This window comes from Myotis nattereri (genome assembly GCF_964212035.1).
Source record: "Myotis nattereri genome assembly, chromosome: 8".
NCBI lineage: Eukaryota > Metazoa > Chordata > Mammalia > Chiroptera > Vespertilionidae > Myotis > Myotis nattereri.
This window is the reverse complement of record NC_138083.1, coordinates 46,677,925-46,694,824: the sequence shown is the minus strand read 5'-3', so window position 1 is coordinate 46,694,824 and position 16,900 is coordinate 46,677,925.

The window sequence follows — 16,900 nt, the reverse complement described above, 5'->3', positions numbered from 1 at the left end:
CCGGTTCGGCCATAAAATATATTTAAAAATATATATATATGCTAATTAAACTGGATGTCCTTCCAGATGACCTTCCTGATGAACCCAGGGCTGTGAGGAAGCCTGGGTCCCGGGTGCCAGATGGAAGCCGGTGCTGGCAGCCAGGGGAAGAGAGGCCTACTCTTGCTTGCATGAATTTCGTGCATCGGGCCTCCATGTATGTATATCTGTGTGTGTGTGTGTGTGTGTGTGTGTGTGTGTGTGTGTGTGTAGAGAAAGAGATACGTATCAAACTACAGCAGCAGGAAGGCCAGGGAGGGTTGGGGGGTGGTGGTGGTGGTAAGAGATCAACCAAAGGACTTGTACGCATACATATAAGCATAACCAATGGACACAAGACACTGGGGGTAGGGGAGGCCAGGGGAAGGTCAAAGGGAGGAAAACAAAAAGGAGACATATGTAATACTCTTTGTAATACTTTAAGCAATAAAACAAAACTTAAAAAATATAAAAATAAAAAAATATGTGGATGTATATCCTTAACAAGTATTGTGCCACATGATTGTCTTTCAAACTTCTTCTTCCACTTCTGGATACTCCATGATCTTCTTTCCTATCTGATTTACTAAATGTAAGGATTTTCCAATAGTCTATCATTTGCTCATTTTTATCATATTCTTTCTACAAACAATCCCATCCATATTTATGACTTCATATTATACAGGAGACTCCAAAATAAATGTTTCCAACTTCTTTCTGGCTCTTGAGTTTCAACTCTCCATTTCCTCTTGGAAAATCATAATCAGACCTTCTAATATTACTAACTCAATGTTTTCCAAAACAAACTTACTATATCTTCACATATTGGAGCAAAGATAAATACAAAATAATCTTAAAGAGACAAAAAACAAATTCACAGGTCATTATCTAATCAAATAGATTAACATAGCAAGTCAAAGATTTCAGTGAAAGTGAGGAAAGTTAAAAGTTAATGGCTGACAGAAGTTTGGAAATGCAATTAAAACAGTTCAAAAGGAAGTATGCCACTGACTAAGATGCAACTTGCATGGTGTTAATAACAGGCATATACTTTTAAAGGAGATGGCAACATAAGGTTATTTTAGTGTGATGGCACTGCACATTTGAAACCTAGATCTTCCCATCATGTTTGTCTCCATGTTCACCAACTCTAATTATAACTTATTTTCCTATCCTACATGCCTATGGGTGAGAAAACACTACTCAGAGGATTGCATGCGGTCTACCTGGCAGTTGTATTTCTCATTGTTAATTAAATTGTTGGCATTCTGATTTCATCGATCAGTCTTATGAGATTGGTTAATGCAAATCTATTACTGAGAGATGGTTCCAGTTTGTGCTTAATGACAAAATTCAATCCCTAAGCATCAAGATTGAGTGCCAACAGAACATTGGGAAATTCATTAAAATAGGAATTCAAAAAATGCATTCTGTGGAATGCTAGGTGGAAAAAAAGAGAGGTTTTAAAAATATGATGTCTACTACTGTAGACTGTCTACATTTTGAATATCCCAATGTATACTAGCCTCTTCTTCAAAAGAAACGTCTTGTTAAAGACAGCTAATAGTATTTAAGCCATTGTTTCCCAAACCTATTCTTACTGGAGATGCTTTTTTGTTTTCTCTTGTAGTCTCTGGTCTCTAAGGTAATTATACCTTGGGAAGTCCATAGTGATAGCCAAAGGTCAAACCTAAAAGGCCCATGCCTTGTCCCTTTAATGCATATACAAACACAATTACATGATCTCATGCCACCCTGTTTTCACTTAAGTGCTCTGTAACATTTAGCAGTTCCACTGTTTACTGACTGTTTCATGCTTGTCTCCCTCCCTCAAAGGATAAAATCATTATGAGCAAGGATTAGATTCAATACATTTCTTATAGAATATATAGCTTCTGGAAACAGACTAGGCAAATATGTTCCCTATAAATAATTCTACTTTTTAAGGGTAAATTGTAGTCATTACACTTAGCATAAGCATTACACACATCAGGCTAAGGGTACAGGTGAAGAAGAAATATGTTGTACAATCAATGACAAATTATGGATTAAACATTAGTAACAGATATTAATATTAGGTATTAACTCATAATCCTACCTTCCTAAATTTTCTTTCCCTCGGTGGCACAGATGTAGTTATATTGAACATTGTTTCACATTCTCATAACTAAAATAAAAATTGGAGTAATTCGAGAGAAACTAAGATGGCGGCATAGATAAACACCGGGAAATAGTTGCCCCACACAACAATTGAAAATTAGCCCAAAGGACGGAGCAAACATCGTCCAAAACAACAGGAAGGCTGGCTGAGTGTAATTTCTACAACTAGAAGACAAGAAAAGCACGCTGAGAGCCAGAGGAGCTGCGGAGGCTGAGTGCAGAGGTACGGTGGCGGCTCGCGCACGCGGAAAGGGGGTGGCACCTGAGGACGCGGCTGTCTTTTTGAATCACAAGCTCCCGACTGCTCTGATCTCCGGTTCCGGGAAGTCTCTGGGGACTTAGGACTCATACTGGGAGAGGCGGCTCTCTCAGGCGGCAGCAGGCGAACTTGAGGGCCGCTATCCCTCAGAGGTGCTGGCAGCCGTTACCGGGACACTGAGACCCGCGACTCCGGGGGCGCGGAGAATCAGCCATTGCTTCTTTTTATGCCCTTTGTCTCCCTGAGACCCCGCCCCACCCAGGCTGCGGCAGAGGCTTTTGCATGTGAATGCCCCAGAACTTTGCAACCTGATAATTACCTAACTGCAGCCTGGCCAGCCAGATCCGGAACTTCCAAGAGAAGGCCCAAGGCCCCGCAGCGGCTTGCATTGCTTCACAGCTGAACCTCTCCATGGCTCCGGCTGTGTGGCCTCAGGCAGGGGCTGAATTAGCACCTCCTTAGATCCAGGAGCCACTGTACCCAGTGGTCAGAGGGGGTCCATTCTCCCACTTCAGACACAGCTGCTTCCCACAGCCAATTGGCCTGGAGGTCAATTCCTCCCAGTGATCCTACAACAACCGAGGCACCAAGAGTGCACCAAGAGTGTCCACCCCAGGTAACTGGGGAGGCTGAGCTACTGGGCCCTACAGGACACCTGGCACGCAGGGCCACTCTATCAACACAGGGAAGCAGCCAAAATGCGGAGACAGAGAAACAGGTCACAATTGGCAGAAACGGAGGAGGCCAGACGACTGGATATAGAGTTCAAGGCCACGTTTATAAGGTTTGTCAAGAATTTTATGGAAACCGCCGATAAATTTAATGAATCCCTCAAGGAGTATGGTGAGACCATGGAGGTCATGAAAAAGGACCAATTAGAAATTATGCATACACTGACTGAAATAAAGAATACTTTACAGAGATCCAACAGCAGACAAGAGGATCCCAAGAATCAAGTCAAAGATTTGAAATGCAAAGAAACAAAAAATACCCAACCGAAAAAGAAAAAAGAAAAGAGATTCAAAAAATATGAAGATAGTGTAAGGAACCTCTGGGACAACTTCAAGCATACCAACATCAGAATTATAGGGGTACCAGAAGGAGAGAGAGGGCAAGATATTGAAAACCTTTTTGAAGAAATAATGACAGAAAACTTCCCCCACCTGGTGAAAGAAATGGACTTACAAGTCCAGGAAGCGCAGAGAACCCCAAACAAAAGGAATCCAAAGAGGACCACACCAAGACACATCATAATTAAAATGCCAAGAGCAAAAGATAAAGAGAGAATCTTAAAAGCAGCAAGAGAAAGACAGTCAGTTACCTACAAGGGAGTACCCATCCGACTGTCAGCTGATTTCTCAACAGAAACCATGCAGGCCAGAAGAGAGTGGCAAGAAATATTCAAAGAGATGAATAGCAAGAACCTGCAACCAAGATTACTTTATCCAGCAAAGCTATCATTCAGAATGGAAGGTCAGATAAAGAGCTTCACGGATAAGAAAAAGCTAAAGGAGTTCATCACCACCAAACCAGCATTATATGAAATGCTGAAAGGTATTCTTTAAGAAGAGGAAGAAGAAAAAGGAACTCTTACCATTTGCCACAGCATGGATGGAACTGGAGAGCGGATAAATACCACAAGATCTCACTTATTTGTGGAATATAATGAACAACATAAACTGATGAACAAGGACTGATCCAGAGACGGAGAGGCTTTGATTGGACTGTCGGGCCTTGGAGGGAAGGTAGGGGAGGGTGGGGGCAAGGGGGAAAGATCAACCAAAGGACTTATATGCAAGCATATAGGCCTAACCAATGGACACGGACAACGGGGGGGTGAGGGGGTGAGTGGGGAGAGGGGGGGTAGAGGGTACACATATGTAATATCTTAATCAATAAAAAATATTAAAAAAAAATAATAAAATTGGTTCAGATTCAACAAACAAAAAAAAATTGGAGTAATTCACTTACTATATATATATGTATATGTGTATATATATATGTATATCTATATATATATATATACATATATACATATATACATTAAACTATATATTTTAAACTGTAGTCAATACTTTCATGCCAACCCCGTTTCTAAAGCAGAGTTCAATAGTTAAGTGCCCAAATTATACCACAATATTGATGCAAATAAAAAAACACAGAAAGCCAAATAGACCAGTAAATCACCTTGTTCCTCCATAGTTTAAAATTTTAGGAAAAAGATAAATTATTAATTCTTGAATTAATTGCTTAGTGATTCTTAGTGCTATAGTATGAATTGCACTTATAATTTAATTATGATTTTTCTCTAAATTAGAAAAAAAGGGCAATAGAACTCTTCCTTTCTAGGTCATGCCATTAGGAGACATATCAACAAGTTGAGAAAAATGTGTTCCTAGTTTGAACATCCTATCCTACATAATAAAAGGCTAATATGCAAATCCACCAAATGGTGGAACTATAGGTCACTATAATACGCACTGAGCACCAGGGGAAGATGCTCAATGCAGGAGCTGACCCCTGGTGGTTAGTGCGCTCCCACAGCGGGAGGGCCACTCAGCCAGAAGCCAGGCTCACAGCTGACAAGCACAGTAGTGGTGACAGGAGGCTCTCCCACCTCTGAGGCAATGCTAAGAACCCCCAAAGGGTCCCGGACTGTGAGAGGGTGCAGGCCGGGCTGAGGGACACCCTCACCCCCAAGTGCACAAACGTCATGCACCGGGCCTCTAGTAATTACATAAACAAAGAAACTACAAACACGATATCTGTATTTTTCTTACAGGTACTGATGAGAAAGTTGTGACAAAATATACATGAACAATTAGCCAATTCTGTTTTACAGACAATGCCTAAAGTTCTTTTGAAATTAAATTATGTAAAATTTTAATTTGAAAAAAGATTGCAAAGATAGGGGGTGCTTTAGATTTGAGGAGGTATAGATCTTTAAGACATATGTATCAGTTGGATTTAAATTTTGCCTAACCCTCAGTGATTCCATCTGTTAGTAACGTTCATTAAATACTTTCTGCAGGCATAGGTTACTAAGATCTTGGCTAAAGTAAAATATAAGGTATATATGATCCTATCATGTAGCTTGTGGATTATGCGGGGCACTGACTACCCATTCAGCTGGTACCAAAATGAACAGAAGCACAGAGGAATAAGGAGGTACTCAAGTTAAGCACTTGGCAAGGCCTTTGAGAATTGCTTTAAAAAAGTATTTTTAGCCTTTTAGCCTGAATTAAAACTGATGTCTACATTTTCTTCCCCCGACACCCTTTTAAATGATGAAAACAGAACAGTTATACAAATATATAATATGAAGTTAGGAATTTCAGATTATGATAACTGACAGTTGAGAAAATTTTCATAATAAAACAAAATTCCTACCTTCAGGAATCTGAAATCTGTTTAGGAAAACTATCACAGTGACAAGAAGATACAGGCAGTCATGGAGACATATCCCCTGGGGGTAGAGTCACCTCCTCAAGTACCATATTATTGTGTTTGTTATAAAAGTCAACAAAAATGAAGCTACTCAGGACAAATTTGGCTAAATTAGTGTATAGAATATAACTCAAATTGCTAAATTTTATTCTACTTTCAAAGCAGGAACTCAGAGAGAATAAAAATAATTTAAAATATAGTTACTAAATGTGTGTGTATATAAGTGTGTACATTTTTGCTTATTAAAGAAATCTGCTCTGAAATCTTAGATTTTACTCTTAGTGTTAAACATTTGTGTGGTTATTCTATTTAAATCATTGATTTGCTTTTTGAATCTTTATTGTTTAAAGTATTATATATATTTTCCCCCATTGAACTCTTCTAGCCTGTCCCTCCAACCCCCTTTACCCCATCCCAGGCCTTCACTATCCTATTGTCTGTGTTAATGTTATCAATATTTTATCAGTGTGGTATAACACAGGTTTTATTAGAAGTTTATCATTTGGAAACTTTTGCCCCAATATATCAATGAAATGGGTTATATTCTATACACTGATTTAGCCAAATTTACCCTGAGTAGTTTGTTGGCATTGTTTTGAAAACACCATTTTGAATAGCCATGATTTCTTTTCATTGTATCCCTGCTTTGGTTCTTTGTTGTGGCCTTGATCACAACTTTCTTTTTTTGCTTCATTTTTGTTGGTGATATCAATTTTCCCAGAAAACCTTGCACTCTGCGAATTGTTTATGCACTGGATGAATCTACTTCATTGTATGTATTTCCTGCTTCTGAGAAAAAAATGAACAGATTTTTCCAAGCCAACTCCTAAAAATTGTGCAGAGCTCTCAGCTTCAGTCCATATCATATTTCTCTGAAAGCTATTGGCCCTTTTTTATAAGCACACTAAAAGAGGGACAGATTAAGGATAGCTTTTACAGGATTTATGGGATTGGTTCATTCATTTTTGTATGTGTAGAATGGTAAGAGAGAAAATGGGAGTGAGGGACGGGAAGAATGCTAAGAAGATTTACTGGCTCCTATTCTATCTTAATTCTCAAAACCCCAACTTCAATAATTCTAGGTTTAATACCTATTTTTTTAAAAAACTAGTTTAGACCATGCAGTTTCAAAAATCATTTTCCCAAATAGCCTGTGGTAACTATCTGCATGAACTGCTATCTTGGTTTTGCCTCATTTCCATGTGATTAGGAGCCTTGCCTTTTAATTTTGCGACTAGGTTCCAGGCCAAGATCCACCAAACTGTGTGGCCCAAGGCCAGTTGTATATCTCCTCTGAGCCTCATTCTATCCATTTAGATAACGTGGCTACTCCATAGGTTATGACTAGTTAAGATGGTTCATATAAAATCTACAACGCAATCTGGCATTCATAAGCTCTCCATACATTTAGCTACTATCTTATTATTAAAAAGCATATCTAGCTCTTATTTCTCAATACTCATAATCAACCTTTTATCATTGTTATACATTGCCATTATTAAGGCCTGTGTGAAGGGAAGGTGCTTCAGCTCCTTTGCCACAGAGATGCTGGGCAAGAATTAATCAATTTACTTTGAAAGTCCAAGCATCATTCTGCTTGATTCTTAGCTCAATTAAATGGCATTGCACAAAAGGGGTTTTTCAATAAAGCTACATGCCCTTGAGAGCAGCTTTCACCAAACCATGATCAAAACAAGATTCTAGCATTCTGACAACTGTCTTATTGTGATAGTGCATCTGGTAGAGTTTCATTTCATATATATTTTTAGTAGATCCTAGGACAATGAGTTTAGCCCATAGGCATTGTCAAACTACAAACTAATTTTTAAAGATAGATAAACATTTTTGTAGACTTTAATTTTTTATTAAATTGGGAGTGAAATTGGTGAATGAGATTATATGAGCTTCAAGTGTACATTTCTACATACATGATATGCATATTGCATTGTGTGCCCATCACCCAAAGTCAAATCATCTTCTATAACCAAATATCTTACCCTTTACTCTTTAATCCCCCAATCCCCTTCCCTCTGGTAACCACTATACTGTAAATCTGTGTCTGAATTTTTATTTGTTTGTTTTTCTTGTTTGTTCCTTGTTGCTTTCAGTTTTATATCTCACATGTGATTTAATTTCTTATATTCTAATTTATCAGCATGCATTGCATTGCCTATGTGCCAATACCTCTCTTAATGTCATTTTTATTACACAAAAAGTATTTGCTCAACTACTATGACACTGAGTACTCTAAACAAACTTAGCCTTATCAGAAAGGCATCCATTGACTAAAAATAGTATGCATCACAAAGTTAGAGAAGCATAACTGAGAAAACGTATTTCTCTATACGTATGTGTCACTTTCTATTATTTATGTCCCAGTATGATCCTATTGGTTTATAGTGCACATAAAATAGCATATGACCGTAAGTACAGCAGATGCTTACATTCACATAAGTTCTTATGATATGGCACTCAGGCAACAAGTAATCAGAAACAGATTATCAAGAATTATGGAAGGCTCACTGCCAGGACAATGCTTTAAGCAATGAAGTACCCTCTGTCTGTATTTACTGCTTCCATATTTCACTTAACATACAATGGAACACATGCATATAATTCTTTCAAATGTGCAGAAAGGTATATGGCTTCATTATACACTGTGCATATCAATTCACATTGGCTAAGGAATATGAAAAACCAAATAACAAGCTCTGCACGTATTTATCTGCATAAATACCTTAGGGGGATATGGAAAATGTATGAAATTTATCAAGCCTTAAGTATGATTATTAGTGCTCATCTTTTTGGAAATACTTTTTAAAACAACTGACATGGAAATTACATAATTTAATATGTTTACATGTGGGGAATTTAAATAAAACACAAGGGCAAGTATCTTCAGGAAAGCAACATTTCTTTGGTATGAAAAAACCGTCATTCAGTTAACAATTATTGAATTATGATTGACTATGTACTAAAATTCTGTGGAGGATGCCGTGGGATATATGAATGCAACTAACATTCAAGCTAGGAGCTTCAAGACATTAGCATGCATTCATTCAACAAATCTGTACTGCACATGTACTGTCTTCTGTGCTACAAATAATATAATGAAAGCTGACCATCAATATCCCCGTCCTCCTTAGCTGACAAGAGGTGAAACAGATATTAACAAAATCGTGACTTACATGTATAATTCAGAGCTGTAATCAATGTCCTGACATAAAAGTAGAGGGGCATTATGACCACATGAAAGAGTAGAATCTGATTTTGTCCTGAACAGTCAAGGAAGACCTAACTAAAAAAGTAGCATTTGAGCGGAGCCACCAGCAAGATAGAAGATAATTAGGAGAAAGGTGGTAGAAGCAGGTTGGAGAATGAAGATGGGATAGTTCCCCAAAAAAAGAATATGCAGAACCATGAGATGAGAAGAAGTAAAGCTTGTTAAACAAATTAAAATGAAGTAGCTTGTTTTGAAGCCACGGGATCCAGGGAAAGCAATGTCAACCTAGTCTAGAAATTTCAAAATGGACTTACCACCCAAGTATTATAGGTGACAATGCCTTTATTCTAAGAACCAAAAGAAATCCAACAGGTTATAAAACTGAGGATGGCATGATTAGATTTATGTTTTAAAAGATTCCCAGCATTCCATCCACACAGAAAAACCTCAGGGACAGCAGCTTTTTCAGATCTCCTTTGTCTTTACGGCAGTGGTTCTCAACCTTCCTAATGCCGCAACCCTATAATACAGTTCCTCATGTTGTGGTGACCCCCAACCATAAAATTATTTTCGTTGCTACTTCATAATTGTAATTTTGCTACTGTTATGAATCGTAATGTAAATATCTGATATGCTATATGTGTTTTCCAATGGTCACGACCCACAGGTTGAGAACCGCTGTTTTAAGGCCATATTAAAATGTTCAAGCAGACACCCAGAAACATGCACAGCATTCATACATGCACGCAATTTCAGAGTTTATAGGGCTGTCATAGCCATAGGCCATCACATTAAAAATCCCTACACTTCACAAAAATACCTACAGTGAAGCAGTACAGTGGGGCCTTGACTTACGAGTTTAATTCGTTCCGTGACGGAGCACGTAACTCAAATTACTCGTATGTCAAATAAAAAAGTGAACGAGTGAGACACGTGATGCTGGGCTGATGTTGTGGCATTCACTGTGACGTTCGCTGAGCCAACTAGTGGTGGGGTATCTGAAGCTGGCTCGTACCTGAATTTTAGCTTGCAACTCAAAGCAAAAAATCGTCCGAGAGATGGCTCATATCTCGAAAAACTCATAGTCGGGACACTCATAAGTCAAGGACCCACTGTATTTGGTGTTTTAAGGTTATTGGTTAGACCCCGGACATAAAAAAAAAAAATACAGAATCTATTTAAGTAAGGGGGGGAGGGTCTGAAAACTAATTAGTTTATGTGGAAGTAAGAAAGGGTACAAGGATATAAACTCCACTTTAGGATATAAAAACAGAGTTTTAAGAGCTGGTCAGTTTAAACAGGGCCCATCAGTTCACTGATAATAAATCCCAATTTAGGTCCCAGGAAATGTAATACTAATCAAGTACATTAATTAAAAATACAAAGAATATGCAAACCCAGGTCCAACTTTGATGTTTCTTACCCTGTAAACCTCTCACCCAATTCATCTCCTAGTCCCACATGTCTAGACAAGCATTTTTTTTTTCTTGGTGACTCCTAAATAGTTGTACTAAATTATTCTAGCCATTTATTTTTTAAGCTAGTTCAAATCTTCAATTTCTGCCTTCTTCCTTTCTATATGAATTTGCACTTTCTCTTTGAACCTGACACTCCAATCTGTTCTTGCAATGCTGACTTTGGCTCCTCACCCCCACAATGCTATGTCCTCATCCCCGAGACCATATTTGTTCAAGCTATTCCACACACAACCTGGCCTTAGCCAACATAGTAACTTGGGGATGTATGTGGGGCTCATGTCAAGGTTCCTTTGATTGAACTGGTGGGAAGTTCAAAAGTATGTGTGAAGGGACAGAAAAATGAGCACAGAAGCTAAAGTAATTTAGAAATAGGACTGAATTTGAGTGAAAATGTTAAACATTCTGTGCTTCTTGAGTCTTTTATTTTCAACCAAAGGAAATAACATAAATTTATATATTGTGGGTTCCAACAGAGGCATTAAAACCCTGATGGAAAAATCCAAAGCACCATCAGAATAAGAACAGTAATTGTTACAAGATAGGGTTGTAGCTAATTACTTTTAAATCTATGGCATGTTTTCAAATAATACAATCTACCAAAGGGAGTACCCTATACTGAGATAACTACCACATTCTTGGAGAGATAATGAGCACTTGGGAAGAGGTAGTGGAAGTGGAAATGTAGAGGACATCAAAAGTACAGGTAAATTTGAAAGATCTTGATTACAGAACAACTGTTTAAGGTAAGTTAATGAGAAGGATTAAACTCCAAAATGAAGTATGTTTGCATCATTGACACTGACAACTACATGGGAGAGATTCACTTCATGGGATGAAGACAGTGAGTTTAATTTTGGATAGCATGAGTTTGCAATATTTATGGAAGATCCAGGTAGAAATATATATCAGCTATGTTCAGTGTGGTAAGACTGCTACTCAGGAACAATGTCAAGTACAGAAATGAATTCAGAGTCATTATGTACAGACTAGAGGGCCGGTGCACGAAATTTGTGCATGGGGGGGTGGGTAGTTCCCTCAGCCCAGCTGGCACCCTCTCCAATACAGGATCCCATGGGGGATGTCCAACAGCCAGCTATATCAGGCCTAAACTGGCAGTCAGACATCCCTCTCACAATCCTGGACCACTAGCTCCTCATCGCTTACCTGCTTGCCTGCCTGGTCACCCCTTACTGCCTCCCCTACCACCCTGGTTGCTCCCAACTGGCCCCCCTGTCAGCCTAATTGCCCCCAACGGCCCTCTGACAGCCTGATTGCCCCCAACTGCACCCTAACTGCCCTCCTCTGCCAGCCTGGTAGCCCCTAACTGTCCCCCCTGCCAGCTTGGTTGCCCCCAACTTCCCCCCGCCATTGCTGGCCTGATCACCCCTCATGGCCCCCCTGCCAGCCTGGTCGCCACCTGCAGCCTGCTGCTCAGTCATTTGGTCATCCCTCACTATCCCCCCAGCCAGCCTGGTCACCCCACACAGCCTGCTGTTCAGTCGTTTGGCCATCCCTCACTAACCCCCCTGCTGACCTGGTCGTAGGCAGTCATCTTGTGAGGGCATGAGGGTTAATTTGCATATTACCTCTTTATTATATAGGATGATCAGTAAAGCCAAAGTACATAATGCTTTAGGTAAGGACAAGATAAGAAGTAATAAGAAGGTAAAAGTCTGAACTCATGAAAAGTTGGATGAAGAGTGGAGCCAAATGAAATCCAGAGTGCAATTGAGGAGGTCAAAACAATTCCAGAGGATTACAGTGTTATGGAAGTCAGTGGAGAAGTATTTCTAGGAAGCTGGGTTTCCATGGTGTCTGATTCTCAAGAGATATTAGTCAATATGAGCACTGAGAAATCTGGTTACTAATAAGTAATTGTGATTTTTCAAAGAATAGCCTCAGTAGAACATTGATGATGGGAATGCTAGAGAATTAAAGAATCAGTAGTTGCAAGATTGGTAACATACAAGATAGTGAATATACACTGCTTTTAAAAAAATATGTGTTTTACAGAATCAGTGATACCTGAGTAATTTTAGTGGCTAAATGAAAAAAAAAATGAAAGGACATAATTTGTTTTTAGACTTGAGAGCAAGATAAAATAATGGAAGGATTTTGAGAGCAAAGAAAGCATGGAAGTGAGAGAATTGGTTAAGAACACATAGAAAGTTTACACTGAGATTGCAGAAGGACTGACACTTCATTAATATAAGGAGAATATGTGAAATTACAAACATGCAAGCCAAACATACAAGACAGCACCCATCTAGATAATAAAGAATTCAGGAAAATCCAGGGAAAGTTTTAAAAGGCATTTCAAGATAAGGTCATTCTTTTTTCTCCAGTCAGTGACCCAATTTATGTTATTTTGATCTATTCTGATATATACTAACTTAATGATTACCTTATTTTTATCATTTCTTGTCAAGGACCAGTTAGTAAAATAAAAATCACGTAGGGACAGATAACTTGCAAAGCTCAAAGAATCCATTAGAACAGCTGAAAGGGGAGAGAGGTGAATGTAGTATGTACCTTTTCTAAATCCTCATGGGTGTCTTTCATGAAGAAAACCAAAAAGCACACAATGTGGCCAGTCAGGGGCAATTCAACTTAAGTGAGTCAAGAGAAAATTTTAGGAGAACCTTTCAAGGCAATACAAATCCCAATAATAAAAGGTTCTTTAAATACATCAAAAGGACTGATTCATTCAGCAAGCATCTATACAGTGGCTATTTCATTTCATGAGCAGCTTTAGGACCTGGGGGTAATCATTGATTTAAAGGATCCCAAAGGGGCCAAAAATGGAGTGGAGGACAGCAGTGAAAATTTGTCCCTCTATTTTGAAAAAAATTATCAGAAGATTCCCCAACTAAATTTACTTTAGTGTCACATGATGCACTTTAAACCTTTCTATTTTGAGATAATTTTAGATTTTTAGAAGCGTTTCATAGATAATGTAGTTCTCACATACCTTCATCAACTTTCCTAATGTTAACATCTTATATAACAACTAGAGACCCGGTGCACGAAATTCGTGCATGGGTGGAGGAGAGGAGAGGGGAGGAAGGGCGGGGAGGTCTCTCAGCCCAACCTGCACCCTCTCCAATTCAGGAGCCCTCAGGGGATGTGCTACTGACAGCTTGGGCCCCCTCCCCGTGATTCTCTACTCTCTGCGGGGCCTGCCTGCTCCACACCACTGGGATGGGCAAGCAGGCCCTGCTGGGTACTGCCTGCGGTCCCGATTGCCTGCTCCCTGGTTGCCATGGCGACCACCCAGCAGGCCCTGCTGGGTGCTGCCTGCGGCCCCCGCTTGACTGCTGGAGTCACGTTGTCGGGGTGACACTGCCAGCATCCCGCCCAGCCACTATGGGTGCTGCCATCTTTGTCACTAAGTGATGGTTAATTTGCATATTACTCTTTTATTAGATAGGACTAGAGGCCTAGTACATGAAATTCATACACTCAGCAGTGGTGAAGGGGGTCCCTCAGCCCAGCCTGCACCCTCTCACAGTCCGGGAGCCTTCAGAGGATATCTAATTGATGGCTTAGACCTGCTCCCCAGATATCCTTAGCACTGCTGCAGAGGAAGGAGAGGTTCCTGCCACTGCCGCTGTGCTCACCAGTGGTGAGCCCAGCTCCTGCATTGGGCATCTGCCCCCTGGTGGTCAGTGCACATCATAGTGACCGGTCATTCTGCTGTTCAGTCCATTTGCATATTAGCCTTTTATTACTTAAGACTAGAGGCCTGGTGCATGAATTCGTGCATGGGTGGGGTCCCTCAGCCTGGCCAGCGATCGGGGCCAATCAGGGTAATCTTGCCCAGTCCTGATTGGGGCTGATTGGGGTGGCCAGCCAGGGTGAGGGACCACAGGAGGTTGGCTGACCATGGGAGGTTGGCTGTGGGAGCACACTGACCACGAGGGGACAACTACAGCATTGAGCATCTGCCCCCTGGTGGTCAGTGCACATCATAGCGACTGGTCAACCAGTCATTCAGTCGACCAGCTGTAATGGTTGCAACAGTCGCTTAGGCTTTTATATATATTGATACAAATTTCTGTAATACTATTAACTGATGTAGAAATTTTATATGAATTGCACCAATTTTTACATGAATGCTTTTTTTAAAAATTTTATGAACACTTTTATTAAATTACATGAGGTACAGTCCACAAAACAGACCCCAAAAGAATTCCATAGATCCTTGAGAATGACAGTCGGCTGCATAGCAATGGATATAAGCCCTAAGACATTAACATTTTTACCACACTCCAGAGCACAAGATTTGCGCATCTTACTTCCATATACTGTAAAATTATCAAATCTGTAATAAGGCATGTTTTATCTCAGATAAAAAGGGAAGAGACAACAAAAATTCTACATAAAAAGTTACATCTTAATTTCCTTTAAAAAAACTCTACTAATGTCTTCAGTGAATGTCATTCAGAATTTCAAAAAGGTTCAAAAGCACTCTGTAGGAAAGGTAATGTTGGATCCTCTTCTCCTGAATGTGTGCCTCCACTTCTAGGCATGTTGTACCTATGTTCAGGTAGTGAGTACTGCAAGAAGTGGCAAAGATGATCAATTCTCAGGGCATATTAGGGGAGAACAGGCTGCTTTTCCAACTTCCACTTACACCCACACAAGACCCCATCTCCTCTCTCTGGATGGGCTGACAAAAAGAGTGTGGAGCTCATAGAACTCTTTATATTCTGATATGGGAGCCAAGTCAGCCTCAGCATCCTGTCTGGCTTTAAATTTCTACTTATAAGGTTGGCTTATGTGCTATTTCCAAACATTTGATGAATGAATCCATGATATGAGAAATTTTTAGAAGCTCCTTGTTAAAGGAAGCCATTTGAAAAGGGATCAAAATTTTGTAATTACACTGGATAATAATCTATTTTTAAACCAGTTGCCTTCAGGTTTTATACATGAGAACCAGCTTAAGAACAACATCCCAGACTCTACTTATTTGCATTTTGGCCAGCTCTCACAATTAAGCTATATTTTGAGAACTATTAAACTATTTGCTGTTGATATTAGACTGTGAAAGCATAGTTGTATATGATAAAATGACATTTTTCCAATCTCTGCTAACAAAGCTTATAAATTGATTTTTAAATCAGAGATAAGCATCTACTTTGAATAAAATACTCTTGCAATCATATGACTAGAATGTTCAATTATATTTTTCACTATAATCATCACACTTTCAAAATGAATTTGTCCAACAGTTTATTTGAAATAGCCTTAAATGTTTGTATAACTCCCTCATGACTTTGTATAAGACACGCTTAAGCCATTATGTGAAAATGAGATTGTGATTGGATCAGGAGAAAATCATCGTCTCATCTTTTCTACATACAGCATTCCAAAATTTAGAAAAGACATAATTAAAATGAAATTCCTTGCCCAGGTCCCACACTTCTAAAATAATCCAAGTCAAATGTGAAAACTTTGTTCAATCTATATATCTAAAAGCCTAAGCAATTGAATGACCGGTCACTATGACACACACTGACCACCAGGGGGCAGATGCTCAATTCAGGAGCTTCCTCCTGGTGGTCAGTGCGCTCCCACACCCAACCTCCTGCGGTCCCTCCACCCAGCTGGCCGACCCCGACTGGCCCCGATCAGGACTGGACGAGATGGCCCCGGTCAACGCCAATCGCCGGACAGGATAAGGGACCCCATCCATTCCCGAATTTGTGTACTGGGCCTCTAGTCAGATAATAAATTGCTAGTAATTCAATGAGGCATGTACATATAACTTTGGCTCTAGGTGTCTCTAGGTATTGTAAGTCCGTCAGTCTCTTGCTTTGGGGAACAAAGAAATCCTTACTACTTTTATTCTTCTTCCTACTTTTATATGACCTTTATTTTGCTACAGGGAGAAGTATGTTAACTTCTTCTGTCCATTTCTATTGCTTAGTAAAAAAAAAAAAAAAGTACTTTTCAAGGGACTTGAAGGCCTTATTTTTCCTTTTGTTTCACTTCAAAAATGTGAAAGCACTTGGAGAACTGTTATACTAATAGTAAATTAATAGTAACGTATCAATAAGCCCTTTAATATTAAAAAAATAGCCCTATCCGGTTTGGCTCAGTGGATAGAGCGTCGGCCTGCGGACTGAAAGGTACCGGGTTCGATTCCTGTCAAGGGCATGTACCTTGGTTGCATGCACATCCCCAGTTTGGGGTGTGCAGGAGGCAGCTGATCGATGTTTCTCTCTCATTGATGTTTCTAACTCTCTATCCCTCTCCCTTCCTCTCTGTAAAAAATCAATAAAATATATTAAAAAAAATAAGAATTTG